This window comes from Podarcis muralis, chromosome 11 (genome assembly GCF_964188315.1).
Source record: "Podarcis muralis chromosome 11, rPodMur119.hap1.1, whole genome shotgun sequence".
Lineage (NCBI taxonomy): Eukaryota > Metazoa > Chordata > Lepidosauria > Squamata > Lacertidae > Podarcis > Podarcis muralis.
Window position 1 is genome coordinate 52,104,834 of NC_135665.1, and position 16,363 is coordinate 52,121,196.

Below are 16,363 nucleotides of genomic sequence, written 5' to 3' on the forward strand. Positions count from 1 at the left end.
GCTACCAGCAGGATGACTGGGTCGACCACCTGGCATTGGCGGAGTTCGCCTATAACAACGCGGTGAATGCGTCCACCCAGCAGACCCCGTTCCAGGCCAGTTATGGTTATCATCCACGGCTGTTTCCAGAGGTGCTGCCGGCATCCGCGGTCCCGGCGGTGACGGAGTGGCTTCAAGAGCTCCAGTCCCAGCAACAGCTTTTGGTGGAGCAACTGCACCAGGCCAAGGAAGCGTACAAAGCCCAGGCCGACCGCCACCGCCAGGTGGGGCCGGAACTTCGCATCGGTGACCTGGTTTGGCTCTCCACTCGCCATCTCCACCCCTCTCGACCTTCGCGGAAGTTGGACGCCCGCTTCACCGGCCCGTTCCCTATCGTAGACCAAGTCTCTCCTGTGGCATTCCGTCTCCGGTTACCCGCAACCCTGAAGGTTCACCCGGTCTTCCACAGGTCCCTTTTGAGTCCGGTGGCCCCACCCGATGAGTTCCACCCGAACCGTCCCCAACCGCAGCCAGTGTTGGTTCGGGGAGAGCCTGAGTACGAGGTGGAACGCATCCTGGACTCCCGATACCGCAGGGGAAAGCTGCAGTATCTCATTGACTGGAAGGGGTACGGACCGGAGGACCGTTCCTGGGAACCAGCGGCCAACGTCCACGCACCTGCCTGCCTCCGAGAGTTCCATGCGACGTACCCCGGCAAGCCGGGTCCGGACCCTCGGTTGAGGGGGGGGCCTGGGAGGGGGGATGGTGTGATGGCCTGCGATTCCGATTCGGAGGATGAAACAGAGGAATCCCAGCCTGCACAGGAGTCCCCGCCTCCAGGGCCGGCTGAACTGGGGCAAGGCCTAGATGCTGAAGAGCCTGCACCTGTGGCAGTGCATCAGGAGCTGGCCCCAGGTGAAGTCCTTCTGGCCCCAGAGGGGCTTGATGACTCAGTGGCCACAGGTGAGCCTCCTCCAGGGCCCAGTAACCCTTCGGCCTCTCCTGATCTGCAGAGGCTTAGGGCAGAGAGGCGAAGGGAACTGGTTGCCCCCAGGAGGAGTGCTCGCCTTAAGGCCAGAGGAGGCGGGGCTCCTGGGGGTCGGGACCGCCCCTGACCTTAGAAGAGGATAAAAGCCCAGTCAGCCCGGCCCCAGGTTGCGGGAGCAACGTCGTTGTTGGCTTCGGACCTTCCTGTGTTCCTGATCCCTGCTCGGCCTCCTGTTCCTGACTATCCGGTACTCCTGTTCCCTGCTCGGCCTCCTGTTCCCGTCCATCCGGTGTTCCTGTTACCTGCTCAGCCTTCTGTTCCAGCGTTCCTGTTCCCCGCCCGGCTCTCTGCATCGGACCTCGCCCCTCTTCGTGTGGACTCTGCTACACCCACGGTACCTTACCCCCGGGACCAGCACAGCAAGCCAGAAAAGGGAGCTGAACAAGGGCTCCAGGTATTTGTCAGTCGGAATGAGACTGTGTGCATGTCTCTAGCACACTTTCTCTTCTCCACCCACAGGGGAGGAGGAGGCTATGATGGTGGCTAGCTTGAGTACTGTGTGAAGGATCGCTCAAGGCCTACCAACAAAAGAACATCTGTGTTCCCTTAATATGGAGGTGGCTGGTGCCTCTTGGGACTGGCGGGGTGGAAGACAGGGAGCCGAAAGAGTAGGTGCAGCCAGAGCCAATGAAAGGAACAACAAACACCTTCAAGTTTTCTCCCCACCTTCTTCCCTGATGAGTTCTACAGTGGCAACACAGACACTAAGGAAGAATGGGAACCTGACAGGCAATGCCTTTGCTTGGACAACTTGCAATTAAGAAGGTGGGCAGATGAGGGCCAGCAGAGCAAAAAAAAACCCCATCTTTTTAATTTTATTTGCATACCACCCTGCACCCGTAGCTACTGCTTATAACCTGCCAATAAACCCAATCGGAAGCATGGCTGCTGCAGTAAGGAATGGAATCTCAAACTGCCGGATGCGGACAGACAGCGAGCAGTCCTGCGGCTCCCCGGTGGTGAGCGGCGACCCAAAGGAGGACCACAACTATAGCAGTGCCAAATCTTCCAACCACCGGAGCACGTCGCCCATGAGTGACTCCATTTCCTCTTCCTCCGCCGACGACCATTACGAGTTTGTCACTAAAGGCAGCCGGGACAGTAGCGAGGGCAGCGAGGGCAGCTTCCACAGCCACGAGAGCCATAGCGAAGCGGAAGAGGAGGACAAAAGGCAGAGCTCCCGGAAAGAGACCAAGGATTCTTTAGCTGATAGTGGCTACGCCTCTCAGCACAAGAAACGTCAGCATTTGCTGAAGGCAAAAAAAGTACCGAGTGACACGCTGCCTCTTAAAAAGAGGCGTACAGAGAAACCCCCCAAGAGCGGCGACGAGGAGATGAAAGAAGCGGCTGGATCGCTCCTGCACTTGGCAGGAATACGGTCTTGTTTGAACAACATCACCAATCGGACGAACCTGCCTCGGCAGTTGGTACTTGCAAGAGGCTGGGGGAGAGACTTGTCCTCATGGCTCTCCTCAACATTTGCCTTTTGGTCCTGCCAGCCTCCTTTGGAGGAGAGGTGTGGGAGCCAGCTGTACATCATGCATCCCTCACCTCTGAACTGTATGTATGCCAGGCTCTTTGGAGGGCAGGTAGACCAGTACCAAAAACTTTATTGCCGGTTAACTTTTGTTTTCGTTTTGCATTCATGTACGTAAGCCTAGATTGCTTGGATTTATTCTGTGTCTGCTAAACTGTTGGTTTTTTGTAATTTTGAAGTTACTGACATGTTCTGTAACTTTTATATTTGTAATTCTATTTTAATGTTTTGGGTGTTTGCTGTCAGCCGATTTGGGCACAGCTTGTGGAAATGTGGCATATAAGTGCAACCAGTCAACCCATAGGATTCACTAGCTAGCTACTCGAGTGTAATGGTATTTTAAATGCCATCAGACAAAGAAAGAAACTCATTTATCAATTTTTATTGTATTACCTGTTTTCTCCTGAACACGTTGAGGGAGCAATGACAAGTCAATGAAAGCAGGATCGTAGCTTGCTGCTCCAGCCCCCGGAGCAGCGGGGGTTGGGCGAGCCACCCAGAGGGGTGGGGCAATCCATGCATGGGGCACTGCGGTGATCCATCCATGGGGGCTGCGGCAATCCGCCCAGGGGGGCGGTGCGGTGCCATGCGGTGAGCTGCCCACAGAGTCTGCCTAGTAGACGCAAGCCCCATGCTGCCATTTTGGGCAGCACGGGGTCCAAGCCACCACCTCACTCCCAGGAGAGATTCGTGGCTCAGGCACACTGCAGGCCAGGTGGTAAGTTCTGCCCTCCACGGTGTGCCATTTTGTCATCCCCTCACCCAGGGCGGTCTGCACCCCCCCTTCCTACGCCCCTGAATGAATGCATACAATGGTATGAAGCACACAATACCTGCCACCACAGTTTGAAATTCAGTATTCTGGGCCCTCTTGGCTTTTGGAAAATGGAGCCCACTTGAAGAATTTGGAAGGAGATAATTCAAGCAGTTGCTAGATCTAGAATAGGCATAACTACAGTATCTATATCCTGTATACTAACAGGAAACTCATTTGCTGAGTGCCAATCCTTACGCAACCAAAACAGCACCATTCATGCACAAGAACATACTCCTTAAGGGGATAAGCCCCCAAAAGAGTCCAACGAGGAGTGAGCCTGCTCAGTGACCATGGGATGATGATTGACTGTTGGAGGAGGAATGGGAAACTGGGTGGTGGTGGAATGGAGTCTCTTAGAAGATGGCATGGCTGGCTGGCTGGAACTCTGAACAGGAGCCCTTGACACTTCAACATTTTGTTGCTGGGCCCACTTGTAATTGGAAGGCAAACAAGTGAATAAGAAAAAGGACCAGATGAAAGGAAGCAACAAAGAAATGCGGTGAGCAAGAGTCTCAGTAGGAGGGAAAGCGAGCTGTGATGTAGGGGGTGGGAAATAGGAAGCACCACATTTGAGGAAGAAAAGTGTGAGTAAAATAAAATAAAATTAAATCACTGAATCATAAGATGTTTATGACCACAAAAGGTATATCCCATCTACTTAGATTTTAAAAATGCATGAAGATGATCCTTTCTGCGAAGGAGCTCTCGCAGCCAAAAATACATTATACAAAAATCAATATTCATCACCATGGGTTAGGCAATGGATGGTGAATCACCCTGCTGGTGTCTGTCTGTATGAGAATAGACTTTCTTTTCTTGGAGGCTGCATACATGCAAAATGTGATCCATGTGTAATAAAGGAAAGACAGGCAACAGAAGAACAAGTCAGACCATAAGTGAATACTGAACTTGGACATATTTCAGTGAGGGGGAAAACTTTTATCTCTAATCTGAGGAAACTGGCATGAGGTTGGTGGGGATGGGCGACTCTTTGCAAAAATCGCTTGGCTGGCAAGCTGTACTAAATTCAGAGAAGTGCAAAACATGAAGGATTGTCATGCTTTGATTCTCCTACCATTTTGCAAGAATGCGAATGGCCTTCAAAGTTGAATTGAATCAGATTTCTTCCCCCCACCCATAGTGGCTGGTGCAGTGCAAATCTTGGACAACTCTGTGACAACAGAGGGTTGCCCAGCGATGGAACAATTTGCCAGTCTGTGTTTTGGGGAGTCTGAATATTCCTTTGTAAGTGGGCCCATCTTCATGAGTGAGCAACTGTGTACTCCCAGGGACCTAAACTGGTTTTAAATCAGGCATTCCAAGTTCATTCCCTTATGGAGAGACACCAAATTCTCAATGGAAGGACCCTGCTATCTGAAATGAGTTGGGTCTCTGTCTCCTAATTCCGGGGGGATGGCTGACTACATGTGCATATTAGAGGCAATGCAGGTTAGGGCAAAGGTAGGTGACTTTTTTCTGTTCAGGGTTGTGCTTCATCAGGTGGGATCCGTCAAGAGCCATATTCCAGTGGTACCCAATTATTTATCTGCTCACCACTCTCATGAAATTAGGTCAAGCACCTTATGAAAACAGGCTGAGGGCTATAGGTTGCCGATCCCACAGGTGAGAGCATCAGACTCACACAAAGGAGAGATCCATGTTCAGATTCCTACTTAGCAATAAACCTCAGCAGGTGGACTTGGAATAGTCGCTCTCTCTTTCAGCTTAGCCTACCTTGCAGCAATATTTTATATTTAAATAGTTTTGATATTTATTGTAAGCCACCCAGAGAACTTTATTCTGGGGGTGGGGTGTTGTACAAGCACCATTAAATAAATGAATAAGTGTGTGTGGGATTTTAGGCTGCTTCCATGACCTTTTCAGTCTCTAATGGGAGGCATCTTTGATAGAACACCCATCACAAAAAGGATTTGGAAAACTGAGCTTACTTTTCCCTCTTCCATTATTTGTTTTTCTCTCTTCTCTACCAATAGCCTACTTCCTTCAACTTCCAGAACATCATTGAAGCTGCCTTAAGGCAGGAGTGAGCAGACTTCAGACTTCTGGGATCTACTTTGTCTATTAGGAGAATCCCAAGATTCACCAAAACCAAAGACAGGTGCAAAAGACAAGGAACCAAAGAATTTTGCAGCAAGGAATTTATTTTGCTCTGTGTACCAGAACTTGGATGGAGTCCTTTCACACAAAAATCCACTCCTAGTTCTCGCTTTGAGAGTTTGCTTCCACCCCCTGCTCCATCTGAGCAGTGTAATTCGGGGCATGAGAGATTAAATTTTGTCACTGTTGTTGTTGTTAAACAATTGGGAGAAAAATGCTTGCAGAGCTACAGCAAATTAGAGACTACCAGTATATCCCAGTCTACATTTTGCTCACCTTTGTGGAGGGTTGAAAATTAAGATCTCCTGCTGGTTTTGACCAAAGAACAGTGCAAGGGATTTGAGGAGAAAGGGAATGGATTTAGCAGAACCCACACTATGGTCATAAATCTGCTTCTTCTTCCACTACCAAGTCCCTTCAACTGCCAGAGCAGCCACTGACCCCTTCGCTGGACTCAGCCATGAGAGGTGGATCTGTGTGAGCCTGGCGCCCTTTGGCTTGATCTGAAGTTTCAGCTGCCCATTCCATAAAGTAAGGTTGCTGTTCTATGCATGCCAACTTGGGAATATTTGAATTCAGTAGCAGTGCCTTCTGGGTAAACATGCATAAGGGTTAGGCTGTAGGTTTCATATGCAGCCCAACCCATTGGACAAATAAGGATTGGGACTATGTTGAAAGGGCAAGGAGTTTAACCCTTTCCCCCACCACCTCAATGACATTACAATCCTGATAACAACACACACACTTTTCCTAAAGCTGCTTTTGGCTTCCATTGGTCCCAGTACATTCCTATATTACTTCATGCCACAAATTGCAGCACTTCAGTTTATGAAATCTGAAGATGTTCCTTTGTTAGCCCTGGAACAGAATGGTGTGAAACAGCCATTAAAAGCCTTCTATGCTAAAGGAAGCGGTACTGGTGTACAGAAATCCATTACTGAATATACAGTTTGGGGAAAATTCAAGCTCAGATGAAGTTCCCAAACTGTCTCCTGTAACTTTCATAATGATAAAGCTTACCCATGTTAATAATCTTTGGGGACCTTTTCAAGGAAGAAACATCACAGTTTCTCTAGAATTATAGACTTTGTTAAGGATGACACTCTGGCTTAATTTGAAACATTAAGTGAACCATTACAATGCAGGGGAACATAATGTTTCCATCCATATTTCACATTAGGCATATTATTCAATATATAATGAGAGTGTTCAGTGATGGCAGAGTTCAGCTGAACTCCTCAGGAGCCATATATGGGAGGAACACTACCAACATTTTATATTCTTGTTGGTAGAAATAAAATAAAAAATGGTAGAAAAAAAGTGTCTAAGATGAAAGGGAAAATGTCCAAGACTTTTGGAAATATCAGAATCTATGTGGTTCTCAAAGGAAAACACTTTAAAGGGCTGCAATAATCAGGGGGCTGGGACCGGGACCTCAGGTCCGCAGTCTAGATGCGGCCCTCCAGTCCTCCCTATCTGGCCCTCAAGACTTTCCCCAGGCCACACCTCTCAGTGGCCCTGCTTCGCACCTTCCTTGAGTAATTTTACCTGGCTGGAATGCATCCTTGAACTCTGATAATGCTTCTTGCTTGCCTGCATGGAAAGGCATGTGTTGAGTGAGGGGGCAACCAAAATGGTCAAAGGCCTGGAAATGATGCCTTATGAGGAACGGCTAAGGGAGCTTGGCATGTTTAGCCTGGAGAAGAGGAGGTTAAGGGGTGATATGATAGCCATGTTCAAATATATAAAAGGATGTCACATAGAGGAGGGAGAAAGGTTGTTTTCTGCTGCTCCAGAGAAGCGGACACGGAGCAATGGATCCAAACTACAAGAAAGAAGATTCCACCTAAACATTAGGAAGAACTTCCTGACAGTAAGAGCTGTTTGACAGTGGAATTTGCTGCCAAGGAGTGTGGTGGAGTCTCCGTCTTTGGAGGTCTTTAAGCAGAGGCTTGACAACCATATGTCAGGAGTGCTCTGATGGTGTTTCCTGCTTGGCAGGGGGTTGGACTCGATGGCCCTTGTGGTCTCTTCCAACTCTATGATTCTATGAGTGGGTAGAAATTAACAAGATTAATTACCCACCCCTCACTAGAAGGTGGATACTGAGGAATACTGAGGAATGGGCACCGGGAGAAGCTGGGTTGGAGACTGGCTTGGAAGAAAGGATTTGTGATCTGGGGGAGTCAAGAGGTGAGCGTCAGAGGCAGGAGAAGCTGAAGGACTGCAGAATGAAGAACAGGTACAAGAGCCAGGTCAGGATGGTTATTTTTTGTATACCACAGCTGCTGCGAGGACTTCGTTGGCCAAAAATGGAAATCACAAGAAATTCCTACTACTGCGGAGTGGGAGGCGAAAGTGATGGATTATGAGGAGTTAGCCAAACTGACCGGCAGAATTCGGGACCAGGACGACCAGAAATTCCAGGATAATTGGAGTAAATTTACTGTTTATCTACAGGAGAACTGTAAAAACTTAAAGACGCTAGCAGGACTGAAGTAACTCCTACAATGTAGATAAGATGTTAAAAATTAAAATATTGGATTTGATAAGGGGTACCAGCTGAAGGGAAGGAGGGAAGTTGCAAGCTCAGCCGAGCAAAAAGGTTTATATGTTGGTGAATGTATTGTAAGAATGATTGTGTAAGGAAAATAATAAAAATTTATGGGGGGGGGGAGAAAAAAGAGAGCTAGGTCAGGCTGTGGCAGGAGGTGGGAGGAGGGGGGGAGACAGAAGTCAAGGGCTTCCACACTTCCTCCTCCTGCTACTCCCACCTCCCCTGCTCCACTGTCTCTCAGGACCAGGCTAGGACTGAAGAGGGAGGAGCAGGTGGAGGCTACATGCAGGAGTAGTCTTCGTCTGCTTGCATGCAGCTCAGGTGGGAGAGATGCAAAAGTTGAGGTTGGGGGCGGGGCCTCTCTGTTGCAACCACTTCCTCCCTGGGTGCACACCTAGGAGTAGCTGAGAGACGTGGGACTGATGGACATGCCTTTCCCTAACTTGGAAATGTACTTTCAACTATAAAGAGTTAATTCCTCACTCTGGACATGCCTTGCCTGAAAGCCCTGTGACATTTATGACTGTTTAAAATGGATGCGCTGCACATCGATCATGGTACCATCTACTCATTTAGCAGGTTACAGGGGAGAGAGGTTACACAATTTACATTCTATATGCACAGATTCCAGTCAAAATGGAATGACTTCTTGCAATCATCTTTTTTTCTGATGGGAATATCTCCATACCCTACTCTGGAATATAATAAATCATTATAGGTTGTTGATGTTGTTGTTTGTTAAAATCTAGCAGGAGAAATGGCTGAACCAGTCAGACTAGCCTCTTTGTAAAGTAATAGCCTTAGCTGGCCAGTTATGTGCTCTCATTAGCATCACTAAGGGTGAGCTATGTTGCCATAGTGACAGCTAAGTGATTATGTTCTCCAGGGAAGGGGTAAGCATTCCTCCACCCTTACCTGGCTGGATGCCACACCATCCTACAAAGGAGAACAATAAACCAGGGCTGTTAGATTTTGATGTCTGAGTTTTGGCTGATGATGGAGACGCAGACATTTCTTTGCGTGTCAAGACCCCGAAGCCACCCCCTCGTTGAGAAATAACACACACAAGGACACAAATATTGAGTTAATGTTATTGGGCAAATTTTGGCCACAACTTTATTGATTACAGAATGTGAGTGGTATTGGCTTAGGCACTGTATGGACCAGACTATATCTGACTCCTGCCCGCTGCGCAGGGAGTCTAGTAAAGGTAAACCACCGGAAGGGGGAGCCCCGTCGATGCATACCGACTTGAGCTCCCCCTTGTGTTCCCATCGGGGTCGTGTCATGGCCCTAGCCCCGCCCCAGGCTTTGGACAAGATCCACACCCCCAGATTCCTTTAACGGAATACCCTTAAGCTTGGAGGGGCAGGTGATGGCCACACCTCCCCTCTCCCATCATAAGGTCAAACAATGCCTAACTGCAACCCTAACAAAGTTGTGACGATTACTACGATGTAGGTGGAAACCAAATGCCCTGTGCCAATTTGCCAAGTGGAAAAATTCCTACCAAGCCCCTCAATGGCGACCAACCAAGGTCCATAGCAAGGCCAATGTCTAAAACCTGCAAAATAGGGAGGGAGGGTGGGTGATTGAGGAAGGGAGCCAAAGAGGAAGCCCTCAGACTCGCACCTCTGTTTAAATGGTCCCGGCCACGCCCCCCCGGCCAGAAGATTGGCTGGCTGGTCGCTGACGTAGCCAGGATCCCCTGGGCAACGCGGGACTACGTCTCCCACCCCCAGAAGAGAGTGGGTGGCCACGCGGTTCACAGCAACTCCTCCCCACGCGTAAGTGGAGCGGATTTCTCCAGACTGAACCCCAAGAGGCTTCCCTGCAGACTTAACAGGGAAGGAAGGTCTCTTGGTGTGTTAATACTGTGAGCCCTTCCATCCTATGCTCAGGTTGTATATATGTGTGAATAAAACCACAGGTACTTAAGTCTCCGCTGACCTTCATTGCAAGGACACCAAACCCTGGGAAAGTTCAGGCAACCTTGCTGATTTGGAGATTGAGGTGCACACAACCGTATGCACGTTATGATTCTGATCTCTTCTTTCTTTTTCATGTGGGTATATGTATGCAGTGTATGCAAATGTTATATTTGCTTCTTGACTCCAGGGCAGGTGCATGTAAAAGCCTGAATGTAGTGGAAGGAGACCGCAGAACCAGCCATCCCATTCATTGCAACAGGTGAAATTCATTATAAGATAGTCATTTGCTAGGCATAAGCGATTAGTGAGCTAGGCAGGTGTGTGTGTGTGTGTGTGTGTGTGTGAGAGAGAGAGAGAGAGAGAGAGAGAGAGAGAGAGAGCTCAGAATATGACTCACCAATTTGGAGTCTATTTTACACTGCACTGAAATTGTGTGTCATCTGAACTTTTTTCAGAACACGCCTTTGAACAATAACACCAGAATAAACACACAACACTTACCGTTTCTCATCACACATATTTCGAGATTATGATCAGGCTGATTAAAATATCTTTAACCAAAAGCACAAATGCCTTCTTTGCTTTTAAACCACAAAACCCACCAGAACCAAACTAACTACAGTTGTACCTCGGGTTACATACGCTTCAGCTTGCATACGCTTCAGGTTACAGACTCTGCTAACCCAGAAATATTACCTCGGGTTAAGAACTTTGCTTCAGGATGAGAACAGAAATCGTGCTCTGGCGGTGTGGTGGCAGCGGGAGGCCCCATTAGCTAAAGTGGTGCTTAGGTTAAGAACAGTTTCAGGTTAAGAATGGACCTCCGGAACGAATTAAGTACAGTGGTACCTCGGGTTAAGTACTTAATTTGTTCAGGAGGTCCATACTTAACCTGAAACTGTTCTTAACCTGAAGCACCACTTTAACTAATGGGGCCTCCTGCTGCCACTGCGCCGCCGTTGCATGATTTCTGTTCTCATCCTGAAGCAAAGTTCTTAACCTGAAGCACTATTTCTGGGTTAGCGGAGTCTGTAACCTGAAGCGTATGTGACCCGAGGTACCACTGTATAGGAACATAGGAAAGTGCCTTATATTGAGTCTGCCTGGCTCTGTAGTGCCTGCACAGGCTGGCAGCAGATCTCCAGGGTTTCAGGGCAGGGGTTTCTCCCTGGTCTACCTGGAGATGCCAAAGAATTGAACCAGACAGAGGGCCTTCTCGGTAGTGGCGCCCGCCCTGTGGAACACCCTCCTTTCAGATGTGCAGGAAATAAGCAGCTATCTTATCTTTAAAAGACATCTGAAGGCAGCCCTGCTTAGGGAAGTTTTTAATATTTAATGCTGTATTGTTTTTAACATTTGATTGGGAGCCGCCCAGAGTGGCTGGGGAAAATCAGCCAGATGGGCGGGGTATAAATAATAAATTATTATTATTATTGGCAGGCAGAATGGAGAGCCAGAGTACTGATGCTGTTGGGAAGAACATAAGAGCCTGCTGGCCATCTAGTCTAGCATCCTATTCTCCCAGTGGCCAAGCAGATGCCTCTGGGAACGCTGAACGTAGGACCATAACACAAGATCACTCTCCCCAGCTGTGGTTTTCAGTAACTGGTATTCAGAAGCATCACTGCCTCCCACCATGGGGGCAGAACATAGCCATTGTGGATAGTAGCCATCTCTTCTCCTCCATTAATTGTTCCAATCCTCTTAATGCCATTGAAGTTGGTTGCCATCACAGCCTCCTGCAGAAGGGAGTTCCATAGTTTAACTACGAGCTGCGTGAAGAAATACTTTTTTCATCTGTCCCGAATCTTTCAACATTCAGCTTCATTGCATGCTCACAAGTTCTCTATCCATTTTCTCCAAGCTATGCATATTTTTTTTAACTTCCACCATGCCATATGGTTTTCCCAGTATTGATGTATGGAAGTGATAGCTGGACCATAAAGAAGGCTGATCGCCGAAGAATTGATGCTTTTGAATTATGGTGCTGGAGGAGACTCTTGAGAGTCCCATGGACTGCAAGAAGATCAAACCTATCCATTCTGAAGGAAATCAGCCCTGAGTGCTCACTGGAAGGACAGATCGTGAAGCTGAGGCTCCAATACTTTGGCCACCTCATGAGAAGAGAAGGCTCCCTGGAAAAGACCCTGATGTTGGGAAAGATGGAGGGCACAAGGAGAAGGGGACGACAGAGGACGAGATGGTTGGATAGTGTTCTCGAAGCTACCAGCATGAGTTTGACCAAACTGCGGGAGGCAGTGGAAGACAGGAGTGCCTGGCGTGCTCTGGTCCATGGGGTCACGAAGAGTCGGACACGACTAAACGACTCAACAACAACAACAACAACATGCCATCTCTTACTGTTTTATGCTGTGTGAAACAGGCTTAAAAATCAATGGGCCGCTTTCTCTGACACCTTTTCTCTGATCCTAAAGAGAAAATAGCAGCGAGGATTTCATGAATGTCTTAAGCTTCTTTCATATGCCCAGCAAGAAATGTGGGAGTCCACGCGCTACAATTCCAGACTATAGAGTCATGAGTGCGGCTAATGTGATTGCATAGGCAGGGCCAATGACACCGGTCTTTCCCAAATGACGGAACTCTCCCTCCAGCAAGGAGGCAATTGTATGAGGAAGAGCCACATGACTGGACCCACCCATGTGATCTCATCCTGTACATGTGCACCTTTACCGTGTGGGGTGGCACTTTTACGGGAAGTGGCTCTCACACTGTAGACTGTGGTGCATGAGAACAGAGTCCTTAAATAGATACTGAGCCGTCTGGGCGTCAGTAGTAGTGGATTGTTGCTCACATAGAAAAGAGATGAAAACGTGGCACTTGAAATGGGAATTAGTATTTCTGCCACTTTAAGCTTTGAACTCACATTTTAAACCCCACAGGACCATGACTCGGTTTAAGCTCCTATGTGAAAATGCCTAGTTCCTAGTAAAGTTGCAAGTTGGAACTTGATCCCATCCTGAAGACCAAACCCTGTCCTTCTGCATCATAAGGAGGAAATAAAAGCCCTGATAGATTAGGCCTAGGGGAAAGTATTCTGTTCACACACTGCCCAACGAAGTGTCTGTAGAAAACACACAAACAGGACATGAACACAGTAGTACTCTACTGCTCATCTTCCACATGCTGAGAGACACAACCTGCCTCTGGCACACAGCCATCTGAAATAATAATAATAATAATAATAATAATAATAATAATAATAATAATAATAATAATAATAATTTTATTTATACCCCAGCCAGAGCCGGGCTCAGGGTGGCTAACACCAGTAAAAATCACAGTAAAATCACAGTAAAAACATAATAGGAAAAGAAAAAAACCAATTTAAAATACAGGTTAAAATGCAATTTAAAATGTAGCCTCATTTTAAAAGTAGCCCATAGATCAAAACCATAAGGGGAGGGAAACATAAGGGTGAGACTGAGTCCAAACCAAAGGCCAGGCGGAACAGCTCTATCTTGCAGGCCCTGTGGAAAGATGTCAAGTCCCGCAGGGCCCTAGTCTCTTGTGACAGAGCGTTCCACCAAGTCGGGGCCAGTCCTGAAAAGGCCCTGGCCCTAGTTGAGACCAATCTAACCACCTTGCGACCTGGGACCTCCAAAATGTTGTCATTTGTGGACCTTGAGGTCCTCCGCGGGGCATACCAGGAGAGGCAGTTCCGTACGTACATGGGTCCTAGGCCGCATAGGGCTTTAAAGGTCAAAACTAACAGATATTGATAACCTTTATCCTACATGAATTTGTTTAATCCATTTTTAAAGATGTCCAAGTCGACATCCATCAGCAAATATTCTAGGAGCAAATTCCATAGTTAAACTACGTGCATTGTGAAGCACTCCCCTTTGTCTGTGCTCACCATCATTAGTGACCCATTCATAGCAATGGGATATGGTCATGGAGGAGTTCCTTTGAGCAGTGGCTCCCAAGCTATTTGGTATGGTGACCGTCAAGTCCAAAATTACTTGGTATGCTGACCCATCAATTTATTGTCACATGGATTTTGGACCTCAGGTCTTCAGCAGCCGTTAGTTTAGCTGCAACTTTGCCTATTTTATAAGCATTACTTGAGGCATGCATGCAAAAAAATTACTCAGTGCTCCTATTAATGTGGAATTTGTTGAAATATTTGTAGCACTTACAAAGTTATTCAGTTTTTTTTAAAGGGGAAAGCAAGAACACCAATAATCTGATTGCAGGATGTTGCTTCATAAGCTATAAAAACTTATTCTAAAGTCACAAGGTTCCATAAGCAGTGTTAGGAATAATGAACTATGAATATTGTAAATATTTTAATTCATGATAAAGTCCATTTTGGAAAATGAGGTGGCTGAGCTTGCTTTTTGGCAATATGGGGTTTGATGGCGGTTAGATAATTATTAATACATATCCTCAGGGGCAGCCCGAGACATTTTGGCACCTTAAAGAAAAGTTTTTGCTGACTTTCCCTTCCTTCCCGGTAGCAAGGATCTGCAAGGGCTTCTCCTTAGGAAAAGCTCTTGCAAAGCCCTCAAAACCCCATCAGGGAACACCTCCCGCTTGCTGAGAAGGGGGTGTTCTTCAATGCTTTGCTGCTGGTCCCCATATAAGCACCTTCTAGCAAACCATCTCTTGATGTACCGCCATCCACCAAAGAGGGGTTCCCCAAACGTTACAAGTGTAAGGCATGAACCTTACTGACGCTCAGTTCCAAGCGTCAACACAGCGTCATAATATGCCAACGAAACAAGGAGGTGTAAGAGATATCCATCGTACCAGTTAAGGATTAAAAGCAGCAATTACTTTGGGCTTACTTATAAATTGTGTAACCTACTTGCACAGACTTTGTGACCCACGTGCAAGTCACAACCCACAGGTTGGGAAACTTTGCCCTAGAGGATTCCTGAATGGTTACAGTTCTGCCCACTAGGTGGAGCCCAGGTATTTTATTGAAACGGGTCCAGCTTCTGAAGGATCTAGGAGGGGAAGATAGATTTATGTATGTCCATCCCTCTTCCACTTGGGGGTTGAATTTAAAGTGGGAAGGGGAGTTCTAATTCTTTAGAATTAGGACCACAATACTTCAAGGACCACCTCTTCCCATATAAACTGATCATCCTCTGAGGCCCTTCTTTTGTGTGCCTCCTACCGTCTGCCTCCTCCATGAGAGGTCCAGAGGATGGCAACACAAGAACGGGGCCTTTTCTGCAGTGGCTCCCCACTTGTGGAATGCTCTGCCCAGGGAGGTTCATCATTATACATCTTTAGGTGCCAGGCAAAAACGTTCCTCTTTGACCAGGCCTTTGGCTGATTAATATTCTATGGCCTTTTCAATGTGGTTGTGGGAGGAGAGGCTATTGTTTTGTTTTCGTTTTACCTTTTGTATTTTGTGCTTCCATCTTGGGAACCACCCTGAGGTCTTCAGATATAAGGGCGTTATATAACTTTAATAAAATAAATAAATAAAAATCACCCAGAAAATAGATCAGTTATTCATCCATTTGGGGGCGGGGGGGACCTTAATTGGATCACAGCCCTAAAATTAAAGTGCATGTGACAAATTGCCTTAAAGAAAGATGCCAAAGTTAACCTCGTTTAGATCTGTTGTCTATGGGTGAAATTAAGGGTAATGACTTTAAAGTAAAGTGGCAGATGACTCAAATGAGTATCACAGAATGCTACATTATTTAAATTAATTTACAATTGTCATCATGTATAAGCATTAAAGAGAATTATTATAAAACAATTTACTACGGGGATTTAACATCCCACCACTTAGCAAAAATTGCGGAAATAGGGGCGCTGACTTTACACGTGCTAGTTTGCTGGGGTGCTGGTAATTTAAAACCATTCGGAATGTTGAATATCAAGTACCATTCAAACCACTGTTAATTCTTCTGGGAGATATAGAGAAAGACTTATGTTCTGAGTTTTGTAATTCTGGGGGGAAATTTATCCTGCAACATCAGAATATTGCCAGTCACTAACCGCTGTACGAAGAGTGGATTATGAAACAGCAGCAGAATGTATTATGGAAGCATGGTATGTACAGTCATGGCAGAATTCACCAGACTGGTCAGGCTGAGCATGTGGGTTGGGTGGGCAGAACAAGAACAATTTGAAAGCTCATGGGGTTTGCAACAAATATAGGGAGCAAAATTAAAGGAAACAATTATTTTTCCACAAACGGGATGAAATGTAACAAATGTTGAAAGAGTATTAGTGATCTATAGCACTGACAATCATATAGTTGCTTTATAAATAATGAAATTGTAACAGGGCATGTTCTATAAGAGCAGGTTTATAACTATATATTTATATAAATATTTATATCTCTGTAGTTTTGTATGTTTTTCTTAAGGATAAGGAACAAAATTGC

The 16,363-nt window shown here is 46.7% G+C and overlaps 1 protein-coding gene, 1 long non-coding RNA gene and 1 pseudogene across 2 annotated transcripts in view; 2 read left to right on the forward strand and 1 right to left on the reverse strand.

Annotated features, from left to right (window-relative positions):
• The window catches only part of LOC114606318 (E3 ubiquitin-protein ligase NEDD4-like), a 206,256-nt gene that overhangs the window by 165,935 nt on the left and 23,958 nt on the right, over positions 1-16,363 (reverse strand). The gene's annotated exons all lie outside the window — the stretch shown is intronic.
• On the forward strand, positions 1,383-8,711 carry LOC144329231 (uncharacterized). The gene is made up of 3 exons (XR_013394714.1): positions 1,383-1,421; positions 5,376-6,030; positions 7,785-8,711. It is a non-coding gene; the product is annotated as an uncharacterized LOC144329231 (long non-coding RNA).
• On the forward strand, positions 1,890-3,363 carry LOC144329163 (forkhead box protein N3 pseudogene; annotated as a pseudogene).